The sequence below is a fragment of the Echeneis naucrates genome, chromosome 2 (assembly GCF_900963305.1).
Source record: "Echeneis naucrates chromosome 2, fEcheNa1.1, whole genome shotgun sequence".
In the NCBI taxonomy this organism is placed as follows: Eukaryota; Metazoa; Chordata; class Actinopteri; order Carangiformes; family Echeneidae; genus Echeneis; species Echeneis naucrates.
Window position 1 is genome coordinate 9,251,239 of NC_042512.1, and position 26,961 is coordinate 9,278,199.

At 42.7% G+C, this 26,961-nt stretch overlaps 20 non-coding genes across 20 annotated transcripts; 7 read left to right on the forward strand and 13 right to left on the reverse strand.

Annotated features, from left to right (window-relative positions):
* Nucleotides 1-2,292: 2,292 nt before the first annotated feature.
* On the forward strand, nucleotides 2,293-2,365 carry trnar-ccu (transfer RNA arginine (anticodon CCU)). The gene has a single exon. It is a non-coding gene; the product is annotated as a tRNA-Arg (tRNA).
* A 143-nt stretch (nucleotides 2,366-2,508) lies between these two features.
* On the forward strand, nucleotides 2,509-2,596 carry trnay-gua (transfer RNA tyrosine (anticodon GUA)). Its single transcript is given in 2 exon segments — nucleotides 2,509-2,545; nucleotides 2,561-2,596. It is a non-coding gene; the product is annotated as a tRNA-Tyr (tRNA).
* Nucleotides 2,597-6,123: 3,527 nt separating this feature from the next.
* On the forward strand, nucleotides 6,124-6,195 carry trnaa-ugc (transfer RNA alanine (anticodon UGC)). Its single transcript has one exon. It is a non-coding gene; the product is annotated as a tRNA-Ala (tRNA).
* Nucleotides 6,196-6,811: 616 nt separating this feature from the next.
* On the reverse strand, nucleotides 6,812-6,884 carry trnak-cuu (transfer RNA lysine (anticodon CUU)). The gene has a single exon. It is a non-coding gene; the product is annotated as a tRNA-Lys (tRNA).
* Nucleotides 6,885-7,205: 321 nt separating this feature from the next.
* On the forward strand, nucleotides 7,206-7,277 carry trnaa-ugc (transfer RNA alanine (anticodon UGC)). Its single transcript has one exon. It is a non-coding gene; the product is annotated as a tRNA-Ala (tRNA).
* A 252-nt stretch (nucleotides 7,278-7,529) lies between these two features.
* Nucleotides 7,530-7,611, reverse strand: trnal-aag (transfer RNA leucine (anticodon AAG)). Its single transcript has one exon. It is a non-coding gene; the product is annotated as a tRNA-Leu (tRNA).
* A 1,722-nt stretch (nucleotides 7,612-9,333) lies between these two features.
* On the reverse strand, nucleotides 9,334-9,427 carry trnai-uau (transfer RNA isoleucine (anticodon UAU)). The gene is made up of 2 exons: nucleotides 9,390-9,427; nucleotides 9,334-9,369 (listed from the first exon to the last, which is right to left on the reverse strand). It is a non-coding gene; the product is annotated as a tRNA-Ile (tRNA).
* A 316-nt stretch (nucleotides 9,428-9,743) lies between these two features.
* trnaa-ugc (transfer RNA alanine (anticodon UGC)) lies at nucleotides 9,744-9,815 on the reverse strand. Its single transcript has one exon. It is a non-coding gene; the product is annotated as a tRNA-Ala (tRNA).
* An 899-nt stretch (nucleotides 9,816-10,714) lies between these two features.
* On the reverse strand, nucleotides 10,715-10,788 carry trnat-agu (transfer RNA threonine (anticodon AGU)). Its single transcript has one exon. It is a non-coding gene; the product is annotated as a tRNA-Thr (tRNA).
* Nucleotides 10,789-11,526: 738 nt separating this feature from the next.
* trnay-gua (transfer RNA tyrosine (anticodon GUA)) lies at nucleotides 11,527-11,614 on the reverse strand. The gene is given in 2 exon segments: nucleotides 11,527-11,562; nucleotides 11,578-11,614. It is a non-coding gene; the product is annotated as a tRNA-Tyr (tRNA).
* A 212-nt stretch (nucleotides 11,615-11,826) lies between these two features.
* On the reverse strand, nucleotides 11,827-11,908 carry trnas-gcu (transfer RNA serine (anticodon GCU)). Its single transcript has one exon. It is a non-coding gene; the product is annotated as a tRNA-Ser (tRNA).
* Nucleotides 11,909-12,049: 141 nt separating this feature from the next.
* Nucleotides 12,050-12,132, forward strand: trnal-cag (transfer RNA leucine (anticodon CAG)). Its single transcript has one exon. It is a non-coding gene; the product is annotated as a tRNA-Leu (tRNA).
* A 1,597-nt stretch (nucleotides 12,133-13,729) lies between these two features.
* Nucleotides 13,730-13,801, reverse strand: trnaq-uug (transfer RNA glutamine (anticodon UUG)). The gene has a single exon. It is a non-coding gene; the product is annotated as a tRNA-Gln (tRNA).
* Nucleotides 13,802-17,335: 3,534 nt separating this feature from the next.
* On the reverse strand, nucleotides 17,336-17,528 carry LOC115058151 (U2 spliceosomal RNA). The gene has a single exon (XR_003842032.1). It is a non-coding gene; the product is annotated as a U2 spliceosomal RNA (small nuclear RNA).
* A 357-nt stretch (nucleotides 17,529-17,885) lies between these two features.
* Nucleotides 17,886-17,958, reverse strand: trnam-cau (transfer RNA methionine (anticodon CAU)). Its single transcript has one exon. It is a non-coding gene; the product is annotated as a tRNA-Met (tRNA).
* A 1,322-nt stretch (nucleotides 17,959-19,280) lies between these two features.
* On the reverse strand, nucleotides 19,281-19,351 carry trnag-ccc (transfer RNA glycine (anticodon CCC)). The gene has a single exon. It is a non-coding gene; the product is annotated as a tRNA-Gly (tRNA).
* A 1,351-nt stretch (nucleotides 19,352-20,702) lies between these two features.
* trnal-aag (transfer RNA leucine (anticodon AAG)) lies at nucleotides 20,703-20,784 on the forward strand. The gene has a single exon. It is a non-coding gene; the product is annotated as a tRNA-Leu (tRNA).
* Nucleotides 20,785-21,785: 1,001 nt separating this feature from the next.
* On the reverse strand, nucleotides 21,786-21,867 carry trnas-uga (transfer RNA serine (anticodon UGA)). Its single transcript has one exon. It is a non-coding gene; the product is annotated as a tRNA-Ser (tRNA).
* A 492-nt stretch (nucleotides 21,868-22,359) lies between these two features.
* On the forward strand, nucleotides 22,360-22,432 carry trnak-cuu (transfer RNA lysine (anticodon CUU)). The gene has a single exon. It is a non-coding gene; the product is annotated as a tRNA-Lys (tRNA).
* Nucleotides 22,433-25,819: 3,387 nt separating this feature from the next.
* Nucleotides 25,820-25,893, reverse strand: trnas-acu (transfer RNA serine (anticodon ACU)). The gene has a single exon. It is a non-coding gene; the product is annotated as a tRNA-Ser (tRNA).
* Between the last annotated feature and the right edge of the window lie 1,068 nt (nucleotides 25,894-26,961).

Consider the following 26,961-nt stretch of genomic DNA (forward strand, 5'->3'; position numbering starts at 1 on the left):
GTGGGGTCTGAGTGTGGCCCATTTTAATGTCCTGTTGTCAGTTTAGTGTCTGTTCTTGTCATATTTCATTGCTTCAACATTCATCAGGATGAAGGCAGCATCAAGCAGCAGAGGTCAGTGTTGGCCATGACCTGATCAGATCCACCTTCTGTGGAGGAGATCTGAAAAACTCCAAAATCACATGTGATTCAGATGTAAACACAAAGGCTGCCTCACTGTCACCATTCAGAGCAGCTGTGAAGATTATTGATCATTCATTGATTATTAATGATCAGCTCAGAACCAAACAGTGTATCTGAAGCACAGGACAGAGTTCTGCTCTCCAACACTCTGATCCCTCAATTACCATCGAGTGCACACTGTTAATGAAGCTCAGGTAGACACAGGTAGATGAATAGTCCTACATTAAAACCGTGGATGGATTTCCCCAACAAGCCTTTTGATAGTAGCTGTAGAAGGTGCTGTGATCAGGTAACAGTCTCCTCTGGAATTGAGGGTTCAAATACCACTCCTGACAGTCTGTGCTGTTACCCAGCTTCTTTGTCTGAGGGCCTTCTGGGAAAGATCTTTGTTATACTTTAAGTCACATCTGTCCTCATTCAACTGATTCCTCAACTAACTGTTAGTAGAAACTGTTTGTAAATGACATCTTTGTACATCTGACTGACAGTTATATTTGGTTGTGTGAAAGTCCAACCTCTGTTCGGGACAGACCCAGCTCAAGAAGATAAATGTGAAACTTTTCCAGATATCAGGACTCTTTCTGGCAGAGATCCTGGGGGAGCTCTGTCACTTCAAGCCCATGCTGTATTTAACACATTGTAGTGTAGGTGAATGACAACATCATATGAGGGCGTTTTGACAATGACCTGTATTTTAAATGAAATAAAGCCATTTTCTCTGACTAATCTCACTCCAATCAGAGACACTGATGAATTCTTTGTGTTTCTCTGTTCTGGTCCTGGTTGGAATTTGGACAAAAAAGATGAGGAATGCCAATCCCTCTTTTCTTTGAATCAGCTTTTACCTGCAGAATCTGGACAAGAAGAACAGTGTTTTAGTGGTTGGTGCTGGTTGGTACAAATATACTAATATAATATATATATATTAGTAAATGGCAGAGAGAGAGATGACCTGCATAAAGAGACTGGAGCCTGAATACAGTTCCTTGGTCACCATATCACATACATCTTCACTGAAATAATGACACCTGTGTCACCTGTGAGAAAGCTCAAAGCTGTGTCCAAAGGTTTGGAGGAGTGAATGGCAGAAAGATGTCTTTGAAGCCATTTGGACACACAAGCAGTCAGCGTGCAGCATTCAACCTCACAATATTTCATGTGGTTGTGGTGTGGTTGAAAGACGAGGCAAAATATTGGAAATGTAGGTCAAAACAACCTGAGTTGGAAACTCAGGCAAGGTCCACCTCTGATGCTGAAACCCGGGATCAAACCAGGGACCTTTAGATCTTCAGTCTAACATCAGTTTTAGATTTAATTAAACAATTCAATGTTGCACTCATTCATGCACTATGCAATGTTGAAAAGGCACATAAAATGGGAATTTGACTGTTTCATAATAAAGGAGTTAGGACTTAAAACATTAAAGCCTGTGTGCTCCCTGTGGGTCCGGGTTCAAATCCCGGAGGAGCCCTTAGGACCCCACGAGTTTTTAATTTAATAGTGCTACTTCTTGGTGCTGTGTTAACTACCAAACACAACAAGTCATGGAACTGATGTCTTCTTAGATGTTAGATGACTTAAAGAAGATGAAGATAAAGATAAAAAAGATGAGGAATGCCAATCCCTCTTTTCTTTGAATCAGCTTTTACCTGCAGAATCTGGACAAGAGGAACATTCTTTTAGTGGTTGGTGCTGGAGACAAACATGAAGAGTCATGAAGAGTCATGACAGTCCATCAAATCGCAGAGCACCCACATGTTGCAGCCTACACGTGTCATTGATTTTCTAAAGACACAAACAGGGAGCTGATTAGTTTCTTTGGTCTTTATTGATACTTTGCTCTTTCATACTGTGCTTCCAGATCTGGGGGATGGTAGTAGAACTAACCCTTCCTTACACGTGTTAGGCAAATGTGATAACCATTAAATGACCTGTAGCACTGTAGCACATTGTTTATTATAACCAATAACCAATGTAGAGGAAAAGGACAGCACAGCACAGCTGTAAACTGAAAATGTCACTTTACGGCATTCTCACACGACATGTTGATGTTAGCACAGTTTTGCTGTCCTTTTCCTCTACATTGGTTTCACCAGAAGCATCAGTATGTGCCCCAGTGACCTAATGGATAAGGCACTGGCCTCCTAAACCAGGGATTGTGGGTTCGAGTCCCATCTGGGGTGGTTTACAGCAGAGTGGCGCAGCGGAAGCGTGCTGGGCCCATAACCCAGAGGTCGATGGATGGAGACCATCCTCTGCTAACAGCTCTTTAGCTATTAGCTTTAGCTAGTACATAAGTCACAGCACCAATTTGGAGAGATTTGTCCCTTCGATAGCTCAGTTGGTAGAGCGGAGGACTGTAGTGGTTCATCATTGAAATCCTTAGGTCGCTGGTTCAAATCCGGCTCGAAGGAGATAATTTTTTTCATCGGCCTCATCCAGCACAGTGATGAGTCTGCCGACAGACAGCAGGTGGACAGACTGGTCGTCTGGTGTGGTCAGAACCACCTGGAGCTAAATCTGAAGACTGTGGTTTTCAGGACACTTGTTATTTTAAAACACTAAATTCTCATTATTAACTAAAGCTGCGTCTGTTATATCTATAACATTTAACATTACGCGCAAGGCACTGCTGGGATTTGAACCCAGGATCTCTTGTTTACAAGAGTGTACATGTCGTAATAAAGTTACGACATGTACATGTAGAGCAGGTCTAGACCAGCTAAGCCACAGCACCACTCTGAAGGAGATGTATATACAGAGGATCTGGTGATGGAAGTGTAATGTGTATACTGCAGCTGAGGTTGATGGTAAAGTTGTTTGTTTTAATGTAGGAGTGCAGCGTTTGGATGCTCCAATCAGTCCGAGAAGGGTTTCCACATGTATGGATTCCCCAAGAACCATGAGGGCTGGAAAACGTATATATAATCACTATATATAATCACACTGTGCAAATAAAGATCAGTATATGCATCACGGTACCACTTTGGGTTCGTTTAGAGAACATGCGCTGAAGGCTGGGGAAGTAGCTCAAATGGTAGAGCGCTCACTTAGCATGAGAGGTAGTGGGATCAATGCCCACATTCTCCACAAGACTTTAGCTCTTTGTTGGAACACAGCAACAAGTGAACTAAACACAGCAGGTCTCTGGGTGGACTTTGGAGCCTTTTGGTAAACAGAAGCAGGACTATTGTTGTGTATGGAGCTTTGACTGTTTCCTGAACACATCATAAACTTAAGCAGCTGCTCTCCTGCTCACATGTTCTTCACACCATCACAATATATCGATGGTGGGTTGTTGATTTTTATCATTATGCCGCGTTTCAACTCCTTGACGCTTTGAGCTGCAGAAAAAACAAGAGCAGTCGCACCATACGAGCATTTCAAAATAAAAGCCAATTTAGATTATTTTATTTGTATCTTTAGTTCAGATGTAGCAAAGCGCAACAATGCTGTCAATAAGGATCTTCCCTATTTGGGTTACTTGAAGTAAGACACCACATATGGGATTCAAAGACACTGGATTTAGGCTCCAGTCTCTTCAGAGGCGTGGGTTCGAATCCCACCACTGCCAGTTTGCCCCAGCTGTGCGGTACGCTCGCCCACTGAGCTACATCCCCTGCATGGTGTGGTAGCTTTAGCAGCTTAAGCTAACCAGACAGCTTCTGAGCTCCTGTGACTTAGGGAGGAGTCTTTGATCTCTTTGATGTCATTAGAACCTTTGTGACAGACCTTTGTGTTTTCTTCCTCTACGATACAGACACAAACTGGCAGCACTGATGCTGAGCTGCTTAAAGTGTCTGTCTTGTAAACAGGACATTCTGCATTCAAACCCCAGCAGAGCTTCGCTCTCAGTCAGAGTTGACCTCACCCGAAATACCCCATAACTCTTGGCAAATGACTTTTTATGACCTGCTTGTTTTGACCTACATTTCCAATATTCTGCCTCCTCTTTCAACCACACCATGAAATATTGTGAGGTTGAATGCTGCACGCTGACTGCTTGTGTGTCCAAATGGCTTCAAAGACATCTTTTTGCCATGAACTCCTCCAAACCTTTGGACACAGCTTTGAGCTTTCTCACAGGTGACACAGGTGTGCTGTATTCAGGCTCCAGTCTCTTGGCGTGGGTTCAAATCCCACCACTGCCAGATCATCTCTCTCTCTGCCATTATTTAATATATTATATTTATAATATAATAATATACATTATATTATAATATATATATATATGATATTTATAATATATGCATAGAAATACCAGAACGAAAGACAAAGAATTCATCAATGTCTCTGATTGGAGTAAATCAATAGATTCTGTAATTGAAGTCATCTAACGTCTAAGAAGACATCAATTCCATGACTTGTTGTGTTTGGTAGTTAACACATCACCAAGAAATAACACTATTAAATTCAAAACTCAAGTAAACGTTGAGGTTGCGTAGTTAATTGCGACTTTCACTTTGTGGTGGCAGTTATGGCTCCCACCAAACCTGCCTCAACAAGTAGCACTTAGTGAATTCAACAGCCAAGTCAGTGCTCAGGTAAGCTAAAGTCTTGTGGAGAATGTGGGCATCGATCCCACTACCTCTCACATGCTAAGCGAGCGCTCTACCATTTGAACTAATTCCCCAGCCATCAGCCATCAGAGAGGTAGTGGGATCAATACCCACATTCTCCACAAGACCTTAGCTCTTTGTTGGAGGGTGGGCTTTGGCGCCTTTTGGTAAACAGAAGCAGGACTGTTATTGTGTTTGGAGCTTTGACTGTTACCTGAACACATCATAAACTTAAGCAGCTGCTCTCCTGCTCACATGTTCTTCACACCATCACAATATATCGATGGTGGGTTGGTGGACCGGTGGACACTTTGATATCAGTAAATCCACTGTGTTTTAAAGATCTTCAGAGTGTTTCAGAGTTTCTGACATGGATACAGACAGACAGATCCAGTGTCCCAGAGAGAGAGGAGGCCCGCTGAGCTGTCATGTTCTTCTGTGGAACTGTGGACTGTGGAAATTTATTTTATAGCTGTAGTAACAATAAATCTCCAGCAGGTGGAAGTATTGCTGCGCAGATGTCATGTACACCGTAAAACACACAGTACTCACAGAGGACTTCATTGTGCTGCAGTGAGACGCATAAAAAGCTCCAGTTCTACAGTCAGAAGATGTTCAGTCTTGGTATGGCATGGTATGCTGGATTTGATGGCTCTGAAACAGTTTCTACACAAGCTGCATGACTGTGACAGCTGCAGCACGTTGAATAGACATGGTGAGCAGAGTCCTCATTGGAAACTTAAGTTTGTTACATATAACTCAGCTATGTTAGACAGACAAGCTGTTGCAACTAATGTCTCGTTGGTCTAGGGGTATGATTGTAGCTTTGGGTGTGCGAGGTCCCCGGTTCAAATCCCGCACAAGCACTTAATGTTATGTTGCCAATATCAGTGCCTGACCATCATGACTCACCAAAGTTGGTCTTCTGTTAAAAAAGTGCAATCACCAAATTTCCATCTGCTCAACACAGCAACAAACACTAAACTGCTGTTTCTCTAGTCTGGAGACTGCAAGCAAAAGCTATAATGCAGGAAGTGATGGCAGCACCATGATTGCCTTTTGAGCTTCATTAACAGTGAGCACTCTATGGTGGAGTTCATGAGAAAAAATGGGAGGAGTCTGTGATCTCTGTGATGTCACTAAAACCTTTGTGTCACTAAAACCTTTGTGACATCACAGAATGAGCATCTCCTTTGCTTACAAGCCCAGCTGTTGCCTTGCAGTCCTCAGGAGAGCTAACCCTTATTATATGGAGCTGTGTGAGGTTGGCTGGTTGTGTTATTTATAGTATAGTATAAATTGGTGTTTTAGCTGTCGCAGGAGCTCAGAAGCTGTCTGGTTAGCTAAAGCTGCTAAAACTGCTAAAGCTACCGCAGCATGCAGGGGATGTAGCTCAGTGGTAGAGCGCATGCTTTGCATGTATGAGGCCCCGGGTTCAATCCCCGGCATCTCCAGCATTAATATTGCAGCATCACAAGCTTCAGTGGAGCAGTATTTGAGGGATCAGAGTGTTGGAGAGCAGAACTCTTTCCTGTGCTTCAGATACACTGTTTGTTTCTGAGCTGATTGTTAATGTTCAATAATCTTCTCAGCTGTTCTGAATGGTGACAGTGGGGCAGCCTTTGTGTTTACATCTGAATCACGTGATTTTGGAAATTCTTTCTAGCAGCTTCAAAGGAAAGACTTTCATTCTGTGAGTACTGTGACGTCATCAGGTGACATCATCAGGTGATGTATCAAAGGCAGCAGCTCTTCAGACTCACATCACAATTAGTTTTGTGTCTTATTAGGCTCCATTTGGTGGAAGCTGTGAATCGCAGGATTCAGGGGGAATACATCCATACATACATCTTCACTGAAATAATGACACCTGTGAGACAGCTCAAAGCTGTGTCCAAAGGTTTGGAGGAGTGAATGGCAGAAAGATGTCTTTGAAGCCATTTGGACACACAACCAGTCAGCGTGCAGCATTCAACCTCACAATATTTCATGTGGTTGTGGTTGAAAGACGAGGCAGAATATTGGAAATGTAACTTTGGGTCTAAAAAAAAACAAAACAAAACTGATTATCGCCCAACGTGGGGCTCGAACCCACGACCCTGAGATTAAGAGTCTCATGCTCTACCGACTGAGCTAGCCGGGCTGCTAGACACGCAAAACATCCTCTAAAAAAAAAAATAAAATAAAATAAAATAAAATTTAAAAAAAAAATGCAAAAAATCATTTCAAAATAAAAGCCATTGTCTACGGTGCTCATGTTCGGTCATAAATCCAGCCAACATAAAGCCAGAGTGTTCAGGCAACCACAATTACTCAACCACAAAAGCTCAAAAGTTTGCTGAAAAATTAGCCCATCAACGTGAGTACGCAAAGATTTCCTGATTAGATCGCACAGAGGCTCAAAATATACATGACTTCATATGTGTCTTTCATGAGACGTTTTCCAGCTAAAGGTCACCACACAGGGGATGTAGCTCAGTGTTAGAGCGCATGCTTTGCATGTATGAGGCCCCGGGTTCAATCCCCGGCATCTCCATTGTTGATAATGAAGCACGATGTTAGGAGGGACACGTCATGGGCTCCAGTGGAGCGGTAATTGTGCTTTAGATACACTGTTTGTTTCTGAGCTGATCATTAATAATCAGTCAATGAACAATCTTCTCAGCTGCTCTGAATGGTGACAGTGAGGAAGCCTTTGTGTTTACATCTGAATCACATGTGATTTTGGAAATTCTTTGAAGAAGCTTCAAAGGAGGAGCTGATTAGTTTTCATTGAAAAGAAACAGACTGGCAGTGGTGGGATTCGAACCCACGCCTCCGAAGAGACTGGAGCCTTAATCCAGCGCCTTGGACCGCTCGGCCACACTACCCTGTGCACAAAGCTTGAACCCACTACACTGGAAAATGTCAGGATCTGCATCAGTGAAACATTCATTCATACGCGAGGACATCACGCATACACGTATACCTTAGAAGTTACTTGACGGTCAGCAATGCAAATGATCGATATAAGGCCATCGTGAATGATTTCTAAATATCTTTGAAACCTGTTGACGGTGAACTCAGAGATTGTTAAAGGGGCCTTTTCCCAAAGCTTAGCTTGCATGCTAGCATGTCAGAATGTGGGATGGATGCCCACATTCTCCACAAGACTTTAGCTCTCATTTCAAAGTAAAGCAGATTTAGATTATTTTGTATGTATCTTTAGCTCAGATGCAGGCAAAGTGCAGTGTGATGATGAAGTAAACTGTAATCTCACTTTAAGCAACGTAGAACATTGTTTATTATTTGATGACTGCCTGAGCAGAGGATGGTTTCCATCATCCACCTCTGGGTTTTGGGCCCAGCACTCTTCCACTGCTCCACACCCGAAGCGAGAATCATACCCCTAGACCAACGAGCCTTGTACAGCAGGAGATTTATGGAATTTAAAATGTTCTGAGGGGGAGAACTTTTCAGTCATCAAAAAAAAAATCTCACACAGAACATTAATCATACACCACAACATTTGGCGCCCGCACACTCCCTGATGGTCTAGTGGCTAGGATTCGGCGCGCTCACCGCCGCGCTCACCGCCGCGAAACTCTAAGTCTCCAAATCTCCAGGAGTAAAATGATTCAATCACTACCTCAATCTCAATTGACAATCTCTGTATTATATCAGAGGCCCTTTGCCGTACATATACTTATCTTTATTAGCATTAGTATCTGTATACACACGCACATAATCACACACACCACGTTTTCCAGCCCTCATGGTTCTTGGGGAATCCATACATGTGGAAACCCTTCTCGGACTGATTGGAGCATCCAAACGCTGCACTCCTACATTAAAACAAACCACTTTACCATCAACCTCAGCTGCAGTATACACATTACACTTCCATCACCAGATCCTCTGTATATACATGTACTTCAGAGATGGGATTCGAGTTTATATGCTGCAGCTCAGCTAGCTATGAGCAGAGTGGCACAGCGGAAGCGTGCTGGGCCCATAACCCAGAGGTTGATGGATCGAAACCATCCTTTGCTAATGGCTCTTTAGCAACAGCTAGCTGTTAACTATCCAAAGTTTGTCGTATTTGAAGATGACATCATTACAATAGTAATGCCATACTGAAGCTGCACTAGCTGAAGAGGGAAGATCTTCAGTACAGTATTAACCTTGCTTGTTTTAACTCCCAGCAGTTTTCCTTAGCAGTGGAAGCAGATTTCAACTGTTGTTTCAGTGCCGAGTACCCAGTCTGCCTCCTTCGATCTATTCACTTTTTTTTTCCAAAGCTTAGCTTGCATGCCAGCCCAGGGGAATTAGCTCAAATGGTAGAGCACTCGTTTAGCATGTGAGAGGTTGTGGGGCTCATCTGCATAGCAGTGAAAATTAGTTCCAGTTTTGCTTGCAGTTGTTGCTTCTGTCGGCAGAACTCAAAGGTATCTGGCATGACTATGTTTGTGTTTTGAGCTTCATTAACAGTGTGTACTCTGTGGTGGAGGTCATGCGAAAAAGTGGGAGGAGTCTTTTATGTCATGGTGGCATGAGAGAATGTTTTTTTTTTTTCAACAAGATACCAACTTTCTTCCAAAAGCTCAATCAGCTGCTCCAGGTGAGGCTTGAACTCACAACCTCGGCATCACTCCGCAGGTTACTGTCATATAAGTACCGCGCACTAACCGATTGCGCCACTGGAGCCTGTGACGTGTCTTTCCTGACACGTTCTGTGAAACAAACTCTTCCACCCGAAATGGCTGAGAATGTTGGACTGAAAATCTAAAAGTCGCTGTAAACAGCCCTTGTTACGTGAACGGGAACAGAGCCTGCTGAGGAAAGCCTGGGTCGACAAACCAAGTTGATAACCACCATCGTGATACTTGTTATCTCTGGTTGGAGCTTTCGACTTTGTCGAGCCAGCTCACCCAAACAAAGCCCGGCTCTGTTGAGCTTCCTTCGTAAGATACTCCTCTGCTCTCATCGTAAAAATTGTCTAAGTTTTAGACAAGATAAGTTCTGGAGATGCCGGGGATTGAACCCGGGGCCTCACACATGCAAAGCATGCGCTCTCCCACTGAGCTACATCCCCTCCATGGTGTGGTAGCTTTAGCAGTAGGAGACAGCGATCCAGAAGTCTAATAATGTGAAAATGAAAAGTTTGGTGCTTTTAGTATTCCCATAAACCTTTTGTGACTTCTAACTTCCCCTGCACAGTGTTTTATCATGAAGTCTTTATCATTATGTGCTTCTAATGTGCAAATAAACTAAACTAAAGCAGACAGCAACAAAAAGGGAGACACACAGAGACTGAACAGGCTGATCAGGAGAACAGGCTCTGTGGTCGGCCTGACTCTGACGGTTGTTTGCTTTCATGGACCAAGTTTCCCAGGTGGGGAGCTACAGAGCATGTTGGAGAATCTCTGTAATCTGCACAGCCTTAAAATATGACACAGCTGAGTGCTGTTGTTCGGACTCATCTAGCAGAGAGACAAACTGTACCACTTCAGGTCCATTCAGAGAACATGGCGGGCTGGGTGACACCATCACCAGAAATATGTAATATCTATAAAACCATAGGAGTACAAATGAACGGTACCAAAACGGTAACAAAGTTACCGTTAGTTAGTTAAAGTTAGTTAAAGAGTGGCCTTTTGCACAGGAAGTGCTTATCATGTGCTTATCATGTTGTAACCTACAGCTGATGAAAACCCAAAGGTAGTTTATTTCTACAACATCTGACTTTAGCAACAAGGAACTGCTGGGATTTAAACACAGGCTGCTTTAACCAGCCAACATACACAACCTTTATCTGCATTGGAATCATTCAACCTGTTACCGGCTCAAATCCACAGCACTCTACTCAGCTGTTTTTGCTGGATAGTTTCTGGTTTGGTTTCACCTCTTCCACAAAACTTGATTAATGCTCCAAAGAGAGACATGAAGACGATGCAGTTAATTTAGTTAACAACCTTAATGACTTCATCAATGAGCCACTGCTGGGATTTGAACCCAGGATCTCCTGTTTACTAGACAGGCGCTTTGACCAACTAAGCCACAGCACCACACCGATAAGACAGGATGTATTTTGGATCTTAAAAGACCCCCAATGTACGTGGCTGACCATTGTGACTCTTGCCAAAGTTTCTTTAGCATATAATAAACTGTCACATTAATGTCCTGAATGTGCTGTGTGTAAATAATGAGGTTCATCAAAACAAAGTCAGAACCAGAGCTCAGGCTGTTGGTACACAAACAAAGAAAGGCATACTTGTGGATTCACAAGATTATATCAGGATCTGACCTTTTCCTGTTCCATCAGTAACCATCAAAGGAGAAGCTGATTCTGTGATGTCACAAAGGTACTAATGACATCACAGAGATCAAAGACTCCTCCCATTTTTTTGTCATGACCTCCACAGTAGAGTGCACTCTGTTCATGAAGCTCAAAAGACAAACGTGGTCCTGCCAGATACCTTTGAGTTCTGCAGACAGAAGCAACAACAAAACTCGAACTATTTGGACTGAACTGGATTTGAAACCTTCACCTCCATCAGCTGTAGGTTACAACGATCAGTGGTTCAAGCCCACCCAGGGATGTTCTTTGTTTAAACTCCTTTGTGGACAGGATCTCTGCCTGTCTTGTGGAAGACTGGGACTTCAATTCCTGAATATTAGAAACTCAGTGCTGCTTGCAATATAAAACACAGCTGCTCTACATGAAAAGTGATACAACAGTGATCACCTCCTGTCTGTAGGAAGACTCATCACCGTGCTGGATGAGGCCAATGAAAGGAAAAACCTCCTTCGAGCCGGAGTTGAACCAGCGACCTAAGGATTTCAGCTGTAAGCCTCTACAGTCCTCCGCTCTACCAAGTGAGCTATCGAAGGGAGCTGTTCAACCTCTCCTCTTCTTGTCTCTTCTTGTCTCCTTTGACTAATGTTTACAGATTTTGGTTCGGGAGAACATGGAGAATGTCATTTATCACAGTATAAATATCATTTACCACGCTCTAACCAGCTGACGTTGAGGATAAATCTGACTGGATAGATAATTTTAAGCGGAATAGCAGGCTGCAACTTAGACAGACTAAAGCAACCACCGACGAGGATGGGATTCGAACCCACGCGTGCAGAGCACAATGGATTAGCAGTCCATCGCCTTAACCACTCGGCCACCTCATCATGTTTGATGGCCTCAAAGGCAGATATTTAGGATAATTCTAGCTGGAATAGCAGGCTGCAACAGGACAAGTTCTGCATGTCTCTGTCGCTTGATGGGCTAATTTTTCAACAAATCTTTCGGCTCATGTCCTGGCTTCCGTTGTCAGAATGGCCGAGCGGTCTAAGGCGCTGCGTTCAGGTCGCAGTCTCCCCTGGAGGCGTGGGTTCAAATCCCACTTCTGACAGAAACTGCTTTTCTTTCACCTCTACTGCAGCAAGGTGTGTTTGTGGACAAAGTTGTTTTGGTCTACTTTTGACCGCCCAAACTTTTAAAAGACCAAAATTCCTTTGAAGTGTTGAAATATTGCCACGCCATCCTTGGAAAATTGAAACAACCTGGTTTCAATCAACAAAAAGGAGGTCTACTGATGTGCCAGGAGCTCTTCGTCACTGGAGCCTTTTCACCTCCACAGGTTTATGTCATGTAATCCAAGAGAATTCCCATACCGGGAGTTGAACCTGGGCCGCCTGGGTGAAAACCAGGTGGCCCAGGTTGGCAAGCCAGGAGAGACATTCTCTGATGGATGCAGCTCCATCCACTCCATCCACTGTGAGCCCCTCAACCCCAGAATGCTGGAGAAACAGGAAGGAGGAACACCCTCGACCAACAGTGGCAAACAGCTGTCTGAGTGAAAAACCTCCCCTTGATGTGTGGATTCAAATCCCACTTCTGACAGAAACTGCTTTTCTTTCACCTCAACTGCTGTAAGGTGTGTTTGGGGACAAAGTTGTTTTATGTATATATGTATATATATATAATATATATTACATAACAACTAATTACACTTGGATGAATTAAAATTTTATTTTTTTTAATTTAACAGTAAGTGAAAACATCAAGAATAAGTGTGCATGTGGAGACGTCCTCTTCCTCTGTGTCCTGGACACTAAAAAGCAGATGAAGCAAAATAGGTGAGAAAAGAAGATGTTCAGTTGAGTCATGCGAACTGCGAACAAACTATGTTATTTCTCCATCTCAGAATAACCTCAGAACCTGTATTTTTGTGCTGACTGCTGCAATAATGCTGCCTTTAATAGAAGTTTAGGAACATTTGATGAAAGAATACATTTTGAAATGTCTGTTTATAGTTTATCACTTGTTAGGATCCCTGTTAGCTCTCACTGAGGCAGCAGCTACTCTTCCTGGGGTCCAAATGAAAATAGACATCTGCAGTCAAACAGGTTCAGGTAGATGCAGAGTCCTACATTAAAACAAACCACTTTACCATCAACCTCAGCTGCAGTTTACACATTACACTTCCATCACCAGATCCTCTGTATATACATGTACTTCAGAGTGGTGCTGTGGCTTAGCTGGTCAAAGCAACTGTCTCTTAAACAGGAGATCCTGGGTTTGAATCACAGCAGTGCCTTGTTCATAATGTTAGGTACTACAGATATAACAAGCTGGCAGTTGAAACTGTTTGCCTCCGAAGAGACCTGAACCTTAATCCAGCAGGTCGGACAGCTCGGCCACTCTACCACCTTCACAGAAGGAATGACACCCATGTGACATTATGAGAAACCTCAAAGGTTTGGAGGAGAGAAGAGTATGTGACCATGACTGTCCTGTGAGCTTCATTCACAATATGACATGTCCTCTACCACTGAGCTCCATCCTCTTTGGACCTTTCCTGAACCACAGAGGCTCTGAGCTACTGCAGCAGGTGAAAAGACAAACTGTTTCATGAAGCCTCCTCTCTGCTCAGGGTTTGATCACTGTTTTGGGGGAAGTGGAGTTACTGTTATATGTAGTCACTATCCCACAAAATCAGAAGACAGAGGTTCCACCGAGACTTGAACTCAGATCACTGGATTCAAAGTCCAGAGTGCTAACCATTACACCATGGAACCCCAGGATTGTTAGTTGATCTTTATCAAAGGCGCTGGCTCGAGGTTCCAGTGTCGAGGGATGTCATTGATAGAGCCAAACCGTCTCCACTTCTTATATGGTGAATGTGTGCTTCAGTCTTTTGCAAGAAAATGTAAAATAAAATAAAACTTAAAAGTGAGCTGAAAGAAAAGGACCTGTTCTTAAGTGTTAATGATGACTTTTTGTGTGTGTGGGGGTGTTTTGTTTTGAATTTATGATCTTTGTTGTCCATAAAGAAAGGCATTAACAAAGCCCCACCTGTCATGTCTCTATTCCCCACCAGTGGGGTGGAGCCCACACTTTAAGAACGGCGGCCCTATAAGCATCCAACAGCATCACTGAGTCACTGAGCACAGTGACAACTGTACACATTACTGGAGGAAGTGATAAATGACATTCAGCCACTGTGTTAGGATAGCAGAGGAGGGTTTTGATCCATCAACCTCTGTATTACGGGCCCAAAACACTTCTACTGCTCCACTCTGCTCATAGCAGGCTGTGCTGCAGTCTCTTCTGGATCTGTGGGTTCAAATCCCCTGTGCTGTGCTGTGACCCAGCTTCTTTGTCTGAGGGCCCTCTTAGAAAAGATCCTTACTGATGAATTTGTTTTGCTTTAATTCACATCTGTCCTCATCCTCAACTGATTCCTCAATTAAATGTTGGTAGAAAATGTTGGTTTGTTTGGCACCTTGACATTTCCGAAATAGCTTTTTATCTCTCATTAATTAAAAAAGACAGTCTTCTGAAGGATAAACCACAGGTACTAAAATCCAGGATTGAACCAGGGACTCTACCAACTGAGCTATTTCAGCACAGCACACAGTGGAAATGACTTCTCATTGTTGCTTCCATGGCCTGGAAGTGGAACTGGAAGTGGTGAGAGGCTCCAACTCACCACCTTCAGATTATGAGACTGACACACTGTCTACTGCACCAACGAGGGCTGGAACCCAGAGTAAGTAAAAGAGTGAGATGGAGGAGAGCTGTCAGTGTTTCAGTATAAACATACATCATACAGCCCTGACCACTGTTGTATCCAGGCAGAGCTGACTGCTGCTTTTCATGGAGAGCAGCTGACTTTTACATTCCAGAAAGCACCGAGTTTCTAACATTTGAATGTTGGTAAAGATTTATGTTCACAGAGATCACAGAGAGTCTCTTGAACGGCTCTTTAATATGAACGATGGGAACCAAGTCACACTTTCAGGCCCCCCCCCTTTTTTTATTAGTGCCTCGGGTCCCTCTGTGCCATCAAATAAAATTTTGAAAAGGATAACAAAAGTAAGACACAAAAGGTGAACTGTGATGGCAGGAATCATGGTGTGAACACACAGCTCAGCTATTTGTTGACTGACAAACACAACAGCAAGCTCTAACTCAGACAGTTACAATTATTCCTTTCTACATAAATGCTTTTCTTTGGGGTTGTCCTGCTCAGAAATTCAGTAAAAATTATGATGATTTGCAATTTTAAATAGATTTCTTCAGATCAGCTACAACAACACAACCCTAATCCCTAATCACTGCAGTTAGCTGTCCTCTCACCATATGCTAACAGTCCTCATGAATTTAAGAGGATCGTTGTCTGTTCCTGATGGACTAAATGTGTTCTTCATTACAAACCATTACCAAGACCATTGAAACCGCCCGAACAAAGTAGGCAGGCAGCTGTGGGAGTGGTTTCATTCAGGTATAAGATAAATTCAGGTAGAAGCCTGAAAGGGAGCCCATTGGAACAATGACACAACTGGAAAGTTGCTGCAAAGACTCTTGAGGAGAAGATCCTAAGTGAGGTAAAAATGAAAGCTTAATGTGACTTAGTCAATTCAATTGCTGTCTTTTTCCACTTTCAGTGTGAATTGACAAAAACAACAGTAAGTCTTGGAGCCACGTTTTCTTCAGATCTAACTCGGATCACTCCAATCAGAGACACTCATAAAGTCTTTGTGCATAAGTGCTTCTCTTTGGAGTTGTCCTGGATGGAATTTGGACAAAAATTAATACATTTCGTCAGATCAGCTGAATTAGTGCATTTGTCACCAACGTTTCCCCAACTGAAGTGCAGACTTGTGTTCTGAGAGCAGTAAGTGCTATTTGTTGGGGTAATGTTGGTGATTTCAGAGGTCAATCACAAGTCAGCAAGTTTTATCAATGATGTGGAGGGTGGAGGGTTAAGAAAGTAGTTAGAAAGTCACAAATGTTACCTTAAAGGGCATATTGCAGGTTAATGACCACATTGAATCAATGTTTAGAAAAATAATTTAGGAAATGTTTTGATAAAGTGTCTCATACTGGTAATATCCGTATATTCGCTCCACACAAACCAGACTGACGGTCTTTTGTCCCTCAGCTGGAAAGTGAAGGAGGTAAAATGTCCACAGCAGAAGTCCTGCAGGGTTTTGTCACCGACAGACTCGCCGCCACCTGCCGGGAGATCTTAGCGGCCGTGGACAGAATGGTAGCCGGATATGAGGAGGAGGCTTCGGGCTTCAGGCAGGAGATCGACCGGCAGAGGAGCCAGCTGGAGCTGCTGCAGTACTGCTGCATACAGAAGTGAAACCCTTCAGCTGTGATGTTTGTGGGAAAAGATTTAAACTAAAGGATACCCTTAACAAACACATGGCAGTCCATACAGAAGTGAAACCCTTCAGCTGTGATGTTTGTGGGAAAAGCTTTAAAAAAAAGGGAGTGCTTAAAACACACATGGCAGTCCATACAGAAGTGAAACCTTTCAGCTGTGATGTTTGTGGGAAAAGCTTTAAAAAAAAGGGAGTGCTTAAAACACACATGGCAGTCCATACAGAAGAGAGACCCTTCGGTTGTGATGTTTGTGGGAAAAAATTTAAACTAAAGAATGAAGTTAAACGACACATGAAGATCCACACAGAAGTGTAACACTTCAGCTGTGATGTTTGTGGGAAAAGATTTAAACCAGAGAAAAGCCTTAAAGTATACATGGAGGTCAATACAGAAGAGAAACCGTTTGGTTGTGACGACTATAAAGAGAAAGACCGAAGCGGCTGACTGCAGTCTCGCTACTGGTTGACCAAAAGTAAACTAACATATTTGGACTTTTTTTTTTACTTTTGCTTTGCTGTTTTTTGTCCTCATTCATTTGTGTTTGGGTCAGTGACATGTATACCAGAAAAAGGGGTTTTGTAAAAAATTTAAATAAGAGGCACAAAAAAGGTTGATATTTGCTCTACTAACTCTCATCTTTATAGAAACATGTTGTTTTTAGATTTTTCATTGGTATCAGAAATTATGTGACAATTTGTTGTATTATGCCTAAAATCACCACATGGCGTAACATGAAAATAATTGAAACTGAAAATGGATTAAACCTGTAAGTTACTCACTTTATCAAAGTCTTTTATAAGAACTAAACTGTGATCCATTATAGTTTTGTGAAAATGAATTAAATTTGAGCATTATTTTCTAAATCATCGCTCAAAGTGAGACCTATGCCGTCAGTCTTTCAACATATTTTCTACTTATTGTGACATACTTTGCTATAAAGTTCTAAAAATATTTGTGACTCTGTGATACTGTTTTCTATGTATTCCATGAATGTTTTCAGATTTTAGATTTTACTCCCTGTTCCAAAAATCAATTTAATATATGGTCCCCGGGTAGGGGACGTATCAGATATTAAACTGATAAGAACAGATACTACACTTGATCTTAGCCAAAAGGCCGAGAAGCGATACCGCTCAGCTGTCGGAGGTAACGGAGTGTTTCTCCGCACCGACCCGCTCAGTGAGGGGTCAGAGTCGGCTTCAGTAACAACATCACTCCGAGAGAGAGACACAAACAGAAGACATGAAGAAACGAAGGAGGGATCAGAAAACAACCACAGACATGTTATTTTCACAAAGTTACGTTGTAGAGCAAAGAAAATGTCTCTTCTTGGTCAGCTGTAAAACTTCACATATTTGTCAACGCGGAGCGGTGAAATGGTCCATAGACGGTCCAAAGATATAATTGAAACATGTTAACCAGAGAGTGTTAAAAGAACTGAGCTTCTAGACCCAACCACTAAATTCTCATTATTAACTAAAGAAGTGCCCCGTGTGAGGCTCGAACTCACGACCTTCAGATTATGAGACTGACACGCTGCCTACTGCGCCAACGAGGCCTGGAACAGAGGGGCCAACAAAAGGACCCCAGGGCCATTGGGCACAAACAGAGCACAGTGGCACAGAGCCACCAGCAAGGGTCCTGCCTCACAGCGACGAGGCCGGCTCCCCCCGACCGCACACGCCCGGACGGGGCGAGCCACAGCACGGTGTTTCCAGTATTTTGATGTTGGTTAAAAAGGTACTTTGCATTTTAAACGTCTTAATATATATATATATATATATATATATATATATATGTGGCTGACCATCATGGGTCTTCAGGTTTCTTTAGCATATAATAAACTGTCACATTAATGTCCTGAATGTGCTGTGTGTAAATAATGAGGTTCATCAAAACAAAGTCAGAACCAGAGCTCAGGCTGTTGGTACACAAACAAAGAAAGGCATACTTGTGGATTCACAAGATTATATCAGGATCTGACCTTTTCCTGTTCCATCAGTAACCATCAAAGGAGATGCTGATTCTGTGATGTCACAAAGGTTCAAATGACATCAAAGAGATCAAAGACTCCTCCCACTTTTTTGTCATGACCTCCACAGTAGAGTGCACTCTGTTAATGAAGCTCAAAAGACAAACGTGGTCCTGCCAGATAAATTTGAGTTCTGCTGACAGAAGCAACAACAAAACTGGAACTATTTGGACTGAACTGGATTTGAAACCTTCACCTCCATCAGCTGTAGGTTACAACGATCAATATTATCGATATGACAGACAACATTCTCCATGTTTTCCTGTAGATCAGTGCTGCTGAAAAAATGATGAGACATTCAGTGTGTTAGAATAGCAGAGAATGGTTTCGATCCGTAGACCTCTGGGTTATGGGCCCAGCATGCTTCCACCACAAATACAATAACCTAAATTTGAAATGATTGTGATTGTGTTACTCCTGACAAAATTTTTTGTGAACCAAAGTGAATGAAAAATCTGCATAAAATGGGAATATGAATTTTTAACAATAAAGGGGTTAGGACTGAAAACACTAAAGCCTGACTCCCTGTGGTAGGAATGGACAGCAGTTGTTGGACTAAAGAAAACGCCGCTGAGCGCTAGCAGCTCCCTTCCATAGCTCAGTTGGTAGAGTGGAGGACTGTAGAGGCTTACAGCTGGAATCCTTAGGTTGCAAAATAAAATAATTATTTGTATCTTTAGCTCAGACTGCTCGGCTACACCACCACATACACTGCGGCCTGGAACCCAGAGTAAGGAAAAAAGGGAGATGGAGGAGACCTGTCAGTGTTTCAGTATAAACATACAACCCTGACCACTGTTGTCTCCAGGCAGTGCTGACTGTTGCTTTTCATGGAGAGCAGTGATCATTGCATTGGCCAGGAATTGAACCAGGGCCTCTCACATGGGAAGCAAGAATTCTACCACTGAACCACCAATGCTGACTGCGCAGCCAAACCCACCTTCAATATGATGGCAATGCAGAGTAGAGCGTAGCATATCTCCACTTGTCATATGGAAGACCATTTTTTCAAGTAATTCAAATTCAAGTAACAGTCTGTCTGTCAGGATGGCTGAGTGGTCTAGGGCACCAGACTCAAGGTAAACTTCTTCCTGCACTAAAGGGCATTCTGGTCTCTGAATGGAGACATGGGTTCAAATCCCACTCCTGTCAAAGAAAGCATTTTGCAAAATGTGTGATCCAAACTCTTCCAAAGTGGATGAAAAATCTGTATAAACTGTGACTTTGACTTTTTCACAATAAAGGGGTTAGGACTGAACGTCAGTATCTGGAGGATTTTGCAGATGATGTGCTCCTTTCGGCACCATCAGCCTGAGAACGACAGCACTCATTGGTTCGGTTGCCATCCACAGTTCATCACTTCTATTTTAATTCCTTCTTCAAATCTTCATTTTTATCATTCAGTATGTTTTGCTGTGTTTGAACTCCTTAACGCTTTGATCTACAGAAAGAGGACATGACCTGACTGTGTGTCTCATAAATGTATGAATCCAATCTGTTAAAGTGACGCTGAAATGAATCCTTGTAACATTAATTGTTCAGCAGCATGACTTGTCATGATACTGAGGTTGTGTCCTGTTTGGGGGTCAACACAGAGGAGGAGCTAGTGAGGACAGGCAGCATTATCAATGGCCTCATCTCATCCCATCTTTTTTTTCTACAACATCTGACTTTAGCAACAAGGAACTGCTGGGAGACATGAAGACTGTGCAGTTCAGTGACTGGTCAGAGAGAGTGCTGTGTCCTGTATTTTGGATCTGAAAATACCCTCAACATACGTGGCTGACCATCATGAGTCTGAACAAGGTTTCTTTAGCATATAATAAACTGTCACATTAATGTCCTGAATGTGCTGTGTGTAAATAATGAGGTTCATCAAAACAAAGTCAGAACCAGAGCTCAGGCTGTTGGTACACAAACAAAGAAAGGCATACTTGTGGATTCACAAGATTATATCAGGATCTGACCTTTTCCTGTTCCATCAGTAACCATCAAAGGAGATGCTGATTCTGTGATGTCACAAAGGTTCTAATGACATAACAGAGATCAAAGGCTCCTCCCATTTTTTCTCATGACCTCCACAGTAGAGTGTACTCTGTTAATGAAGCTCAAAAGACAATCATGGTCCTGCCAGATACCTTTGAGTTCTGCAGACAGAAGCAACAACAAAACTGGAACTATTTGGACTGAACTGGATTTGAAACCTTCACTGTTGGACTTTGGAGAAGTGGGTGGTGAACATCCAGCATGAATTTAGACAGTCATACAGTGGTAGTGTGGCCGAGCGGTCCAAGGCGCTGGATTAAGGCTCCAGTCTCTTCGGAGGCGTGGGTTCGAATCCCACCACTGCCAGTTTGTTTCTTATCAATGAAAACCAATCCACTAAGTCAGGCACTTTTCATCTCCCTGTGAACAAAAGTTACAGTGACAGACGATACCAACACCAGCTGGGCTGAAATGAGAAACATCACAGTCAGCCTTCTCAGACCCAGGTAGGTTTGGAGGTCTACCAGGTCCAATTCTCTCCAGATGTCCCCAAACACACACTTCCCCTCCAGGTTTGTCATCTCCAGTATAATTCCCTCAAGGAAAAAGAGTTGGAAGCTGTGCTGGGAGCTTTGCTGTGTGTGGTTGTTGTGGCCGAGTGGTTAAGGCGATGGACTAGAAATCCACGGGGGTTTCCCCGAGCAGGTTCAAGTCTTGCCAACAACGGTTGGTTGTTTCTCTGGTTTGGGAAGCCTTTCAATTGTTCCAGTTGTGCTTCTGAGCAAGCTATTAGCTTTTAAAACTAAATTTATTTTAAAGTCACAAGAGCATCTGAATCTCCAAAGAAATAACGATGCAAAAATAACTATACTAAATAAATAAGACAAAATAAATTAATTGACCATTAACTGTTATTTTTATTTTTTTCCAAAATAAGCTTTTCCTCTGGAGCCACAGGTTGCCGACCCCTGCCCTAATCTAAGTGATTTCCATGTATTCTTCATTGTGAGACAATGTTAAGGAGGGAATTAAAGTTATGTAAATATAATGATACATTATATCGTCTATATTAATTTACATTATCTGAATTTTTTGTCAGGCTTCCTCTCTTGCCTTGTTTGCAGAAACACTGTTGCAGTGTTGCTATTCTCGTTCTTGCGTCCATGGCCTGGAAGTGGAACTAAAGGTGTGTCCCTATCACCGACCTTGATAATGAAAACTGAGCACCAGTCAGTGCTCTGATCCTCGAAGATGAGTCCTAACAACATGACTCAGCTGTCCCATATTTTAATGCCATGCATATTATAGATATTCTATAACCTGCTCTGGAGCTCTCTCACTGGGAAACTTGGTCAAAAATGACTAGTCGTTGTTGGCAGGATTCGAACCTACGCAGGGAAACCCCAATGGATTTCAAGTCCATCGCCTTAACCACTCGGCCACAACAACAAGCAGCTGCGCAGATTTCTTAAATAAATAAAAACTTTTCCCAAGCTAAGCAGCAATGGCCGGGAATCAAAACCAGGCCAGCAGCTTGGAACAACATGAGGAACGAAACAGCTGCACACAAACAAAGTAATCATTAACAGCCCTTCAAGAAGGGGGACCAGAGGGTGTGTGCTAACGACAGGGTCATCACACACCGGCATGAAGCTGGTGTGTGATGACCCTGGAGTGTTAGTGTCAGTGGCCACCATCACTTCAAATAACCCAAATGGGAAAGATCCTTATTGACAGAATTGTTGCGCTTTGCTACATCTGAACTAAAGATACAAATAAAATAATCTAAATTGGCTTTTATTTTGAAATGTTTGTAAAACTGCTCTTGTTCTTTCTGCAGCTCAAAGCATCAAGGAGCATACATACAACGCAGCATAATGATAAAAATAAACAGTCTGTATTTTTTGGGAATTTTTAGGAAAATTTTTTGCAGCTTTAGCAGCCCGGCTAGCTCAGTCGGTAGAGCATGAGACTCTTAATCTCAGGGTCGTGGGTTCGAGCCCAACGTTGGGCGATAAGCAATTTCTTTTTTTTCAGACCCAAACTTATCCAGCAGAACACTGCCTGATTATGAGCAGGTTAAAAAGTACTGAGACTTCCACCTGCAGTCTATCCAATGACCAGCAGGGGGCTCCACTGGTTGACAAAAACAGTCAGGATGGCCGAGCGGTCCAAGGCACTGTGTTCAGGTCGCAGTCTCCTCTGGAGGCGTGGGTTTGAAAGGGTCATCTCTGCAGTTGTTCTCTGAAACCGTCTGTATCTGTATCGTAGAAGAAGTAAAAACTAATGGGAAAATAACACTCAGTAACATTTATGTTTGTATGTTGTTGTTGTTGCAACATGGAAAGACTAACACAACCACCAACGAGGATGGGATTCCAACCCACGCGTGCAGAGCACATCGGATTAGCAGTCCATAGCCTTAATCACTCGGCCTCCTCGTCATGTTTGATACTTGTCCTGGAGTCTCCAGGGGAGACTGCGACCTGAACGCAGCACCTTAGAACGCTCAGCCATTCTGACGACAGAAGCTGAAAAATTTTTTGTATGGATTCATGGCAGAGGTTACAAAATTAAGGAGGTCGAGGAGGTCAGTGGATCAGCAACAACCACAAAATTACTGTTTCTCGTGTCCAGAGATTGCAATGATAATTTTGTGGTTCATGGTGTTGATGCAGAGACAGAACTTCACAACTCTCTGACAGAGAAGCTGGATGCTGCTGTTGTGCATTTAAACTGGAAAATAGTGAGATGACACTTGTTGTGTTATTCTTTATACTTGTCTATGCAGAGTGGTGAAATGGTCCATAGAAGTCTAATATATCATCGAAGCATGTTAAAGGAACTGAGGTTCTAGTCCCAACCACTAAATTCTCATTATTAACTAAAGATGTGCCCCATATATGGCTCGAACTCATGACCTTCAGATTATGAGACTGACATGCTGCCTACTGCACCAAATGTTTCAAGTAACCCAAATAGGAACATTCCTTATTGACAGCATTGTTGCGCTTTGCTACATCTGAGCTAAAGATACAAATAAATTAATATAAATTGGCTTTTATTTTGAAATGCTTGTGTGGTGCGACTGCTCTTGTTCTTTCTGTAGCTTAAAGCGTTAACGAGTTGAAACGCGGCAAAACATATTAAATGATAAAAGTAAAAATACAAATACAGTAAAAAATTGGTCGGTCCATGGTGTAATCGTTAGCACTCTAAATCTGTCATTCATAACAGTTTTAGATTTAATTAAACAATTCAAGATTGTTGTGTGTGTGTTGTGGATGAAAAATCTGCATAAAATGGGAATATGATTGCTTGACAATCAAGGGTTAGGACTGAAAACTCTAAAGCCTGTGGCTCCCTGTGGTAGAAATGGACAGCAGTTGTTGGACTAAAGATAACTCAGCTGTTACTGAATCTTCTGTACAGGCTGACTGAGTACAGCTGAGTTAGATGGAACAAACTTAAGTTTCCAAGGAGGACTCTGCTAATCATGTCGACTAAATGTTGTTTAAGAACAGTTGAGTAGAGTGCTGTGGATGTGAGATGTTGTAGTGTATGATCAATCTGATCCTCTGCATATACATGTACAGTATATCAGAGTGGTGCTGTGGCTTAGCTGGTCAAAGCAGCTGTCTCGTTAAACAGGAGATCCTGGGTTCAAATCCCAGCAGTGCCTCATTCATAATGTAAGATGTTGTAGATAGGAAACACTGATACATTGGAAGTGCATGTTCTACCACTGAGCTGCATGGTCTGGCAGCATTAGCTAACCAGATAGCTTCTGAGCTCCTGCAACACCGATCTGTCTGATGAAGCCTTTTGGATGAGATGAGGACATTGATGATGCTGCTGAATTTAGGTCACCTGCGCTTATGTCAACAGTCAGAGCTCCATACACAATAAGAGTACTGAAGAAAAATACTTTAAACATGAGCTCTGTGTCACATTCATGCAGCTTGTGTAGAAACAGTTCATTCCATCAGAATGAACCTTCACCTGTTCAGGTAACAGTTTGGTAACAGTCAAAGCTCCATACACAACAACAGTCCTGCTTCTGTTTACCAAAAGGCTCCAAAGCCCACCCAGAGACCTGCTGTGTTTAGTTCACTTGTTGCTGCATCTCCAAAGAGCTGAAGTCTTGTGGAGAATGTGGGCATCAATCACAACAAGAAGGTGCCCTGTCCTTTGAGGAGGAAACTATCCAGGCTGGAAAATGTTGAGTCACGGGAGCTTTCCTACCTGTGGTTGTTGTGGCCGAGTGGTTAAGGTGATGGACTAGAAATCCATTGGGGTTTCCCCGCCCAGGTTTGAATTCTGCCAACAACGTTTACTTCCTCTTATGGACCAAGTTTCCCATTTGGGGAGAGACACAGCTGAGTGCTGTTGTTAGGACTCATCTAAGAGGAGGAGAGAACTCACTGGTGCTCAGTTATCATTATCAAGGCCGGTGAGAGGGACACACCTTTAGTTCCACTTCCAGGTCATGGAAGCAATAATGAGAAGTCATTTCTACTGTGTGCTGTGCTGAAATAGCTCATTTGGGGGATAGCTCATTTGAAGGACCCACAACAGCTGCTGAAACCCAGGATTGAAACAGGGACCTTTAAATCTTTAATGTAACGCTCTCCCAAACAGGCAGGATCTCTGTGAGACACAAAAAGAGCAACATTTAGGATAATTATAGCTTATTATAGAGCCCACACTTTAAGAACGGCGGCCCTATAAGCATCCAACAGCATCACTGAGTCAGGAGCAGCACAGTGACAACTGTACACATTACTGGAGAAAGTGATAAATGACATTCTGCATCTATTTGAGTCAGTGAGGAAACATGTGAAGAGAAGAAGCTGCTCGTTCTCCTTCAACAGTTTGATCTGAGGAAAAGTCACTTCCTCTTTTCAGGAATCAACTTCTACCATCTGTCCACTAGATGGAGATAACTGAGCATCAATGTAAAAATCAGTTCCTGTTACAGCCTAAAACCATAAACTGAACATGAATCCAGCACTCAGCGTTACAGCAGCACACCTCTGTTACTGTGGAGCTGTGTCTCTTTTCTACTTTATTATAGATGACAGAAAAAAACTCCAGATAAGAAGCAGCTGTACATGCAGTGACTAGTTCTCCTGCTCAGGTATCGTCTCTCAGGGCATCGTGTGTTGTCTTTGTGTGTTTTTGTGTCCGATGCTTCACAGCTCACAGGCCAAAGTACGTGCTGGCTTTCATGGCTCACATGTACAGATGAGTTACCTCAATGTAAGTATCATAGGTACAGCACACAGCTGAAACATTTCCTGTTCAGGGTGGAATACGGCACCTCGCTCAGTGCTTGTCCAGGCAAGAAAAGGTTCAGCTGTCAGCTTGTTATATCAACAATGTGTCACATTCTAAAGCAAAGTACTGCTGGGACTTGAACCCAGGACCTCTTGTATAGTAGACAGACACTTTGACCAGCTAAGCCACAGCACCACTCTGAAGTACATGTATATACAGAGGATCTGGTGATGGAAGTGTAATGTGTATCCTGCAGCTGAGGTTGTTGTTGTGGTTTGTTTTAATGTTGGACTCTGCATCTACCTGAACCTGTTTGACTGCAGATGTGCATTTTCATTTGGACCCCAGGAAGAGTAGCTGCTGCCTCAGTGACAGCTAACGGGGATCCTAACAAGTGATAAACAATAGACAGACATTTCCAATCGTCATCAGAACAGATAAAAAACTTTATGACATGGACCACTTAAGTTGGTGACAGATAGAACATCATGTTTCTTCATTACATTTGAAAATTGCAAGGTTGGTGTATTTCATTGGCATTTTGTGGGGGGCAGGTGGGACTTGAAAATTAATCCTTGTCAGAAATGATTGAGCAATAAAGAACAACGATAAACGAGGGGAGAGGGGTGAACAACATTAATGGGCTGGAAAACTGTATCTGCCATAGAAGAAGACATTCATAAAGAGTTAAAGCAAATTCATTCAAAATGTCATATGAGGGGCTCGTCCAGGATTTGAAACTGGGAACTCTTGCACTCTGAGTGAGAATCATACCTGTACACCAACAAGCCCTGGAAGGAGGAAATGTTGATAGTGTCCATGGTTTTGCACACCACATTGTCATCCAACAACATAATATTCCTTTATTTTGTTGTTTATGCCTTTATTGCTCACTAAATTGCTCATAAAATATAAAAGACATTAATTCTATTTTAATCTGTTCATGTTAAATTCCTGATCTGGTGGCAAGCGCAGCTTTTTTCTAATGTTAAAATGAATGAAGTCAGATCACAGACTGTTGTGTTGTGGATGTCTGGTCCTCTGCTCCAGGTGGAGAGTCCTTCAGTTTGTGGAGGATTTCAGTGAAAATAAAGGATGAGGTGGTGTTGTGTGTATAGTGGCAGCATAAAGACTGGGTCCCGCTGTCTTACTCAGGCTGAACTACAGCGTCTATTCACGGGGGCTTTGACCTGCTCCGTGTCCGACCTGGGCCGGTGCACCCCTCCTTAGACGACCTGGTGATCCCGGGCTCCCCCCGGAGCA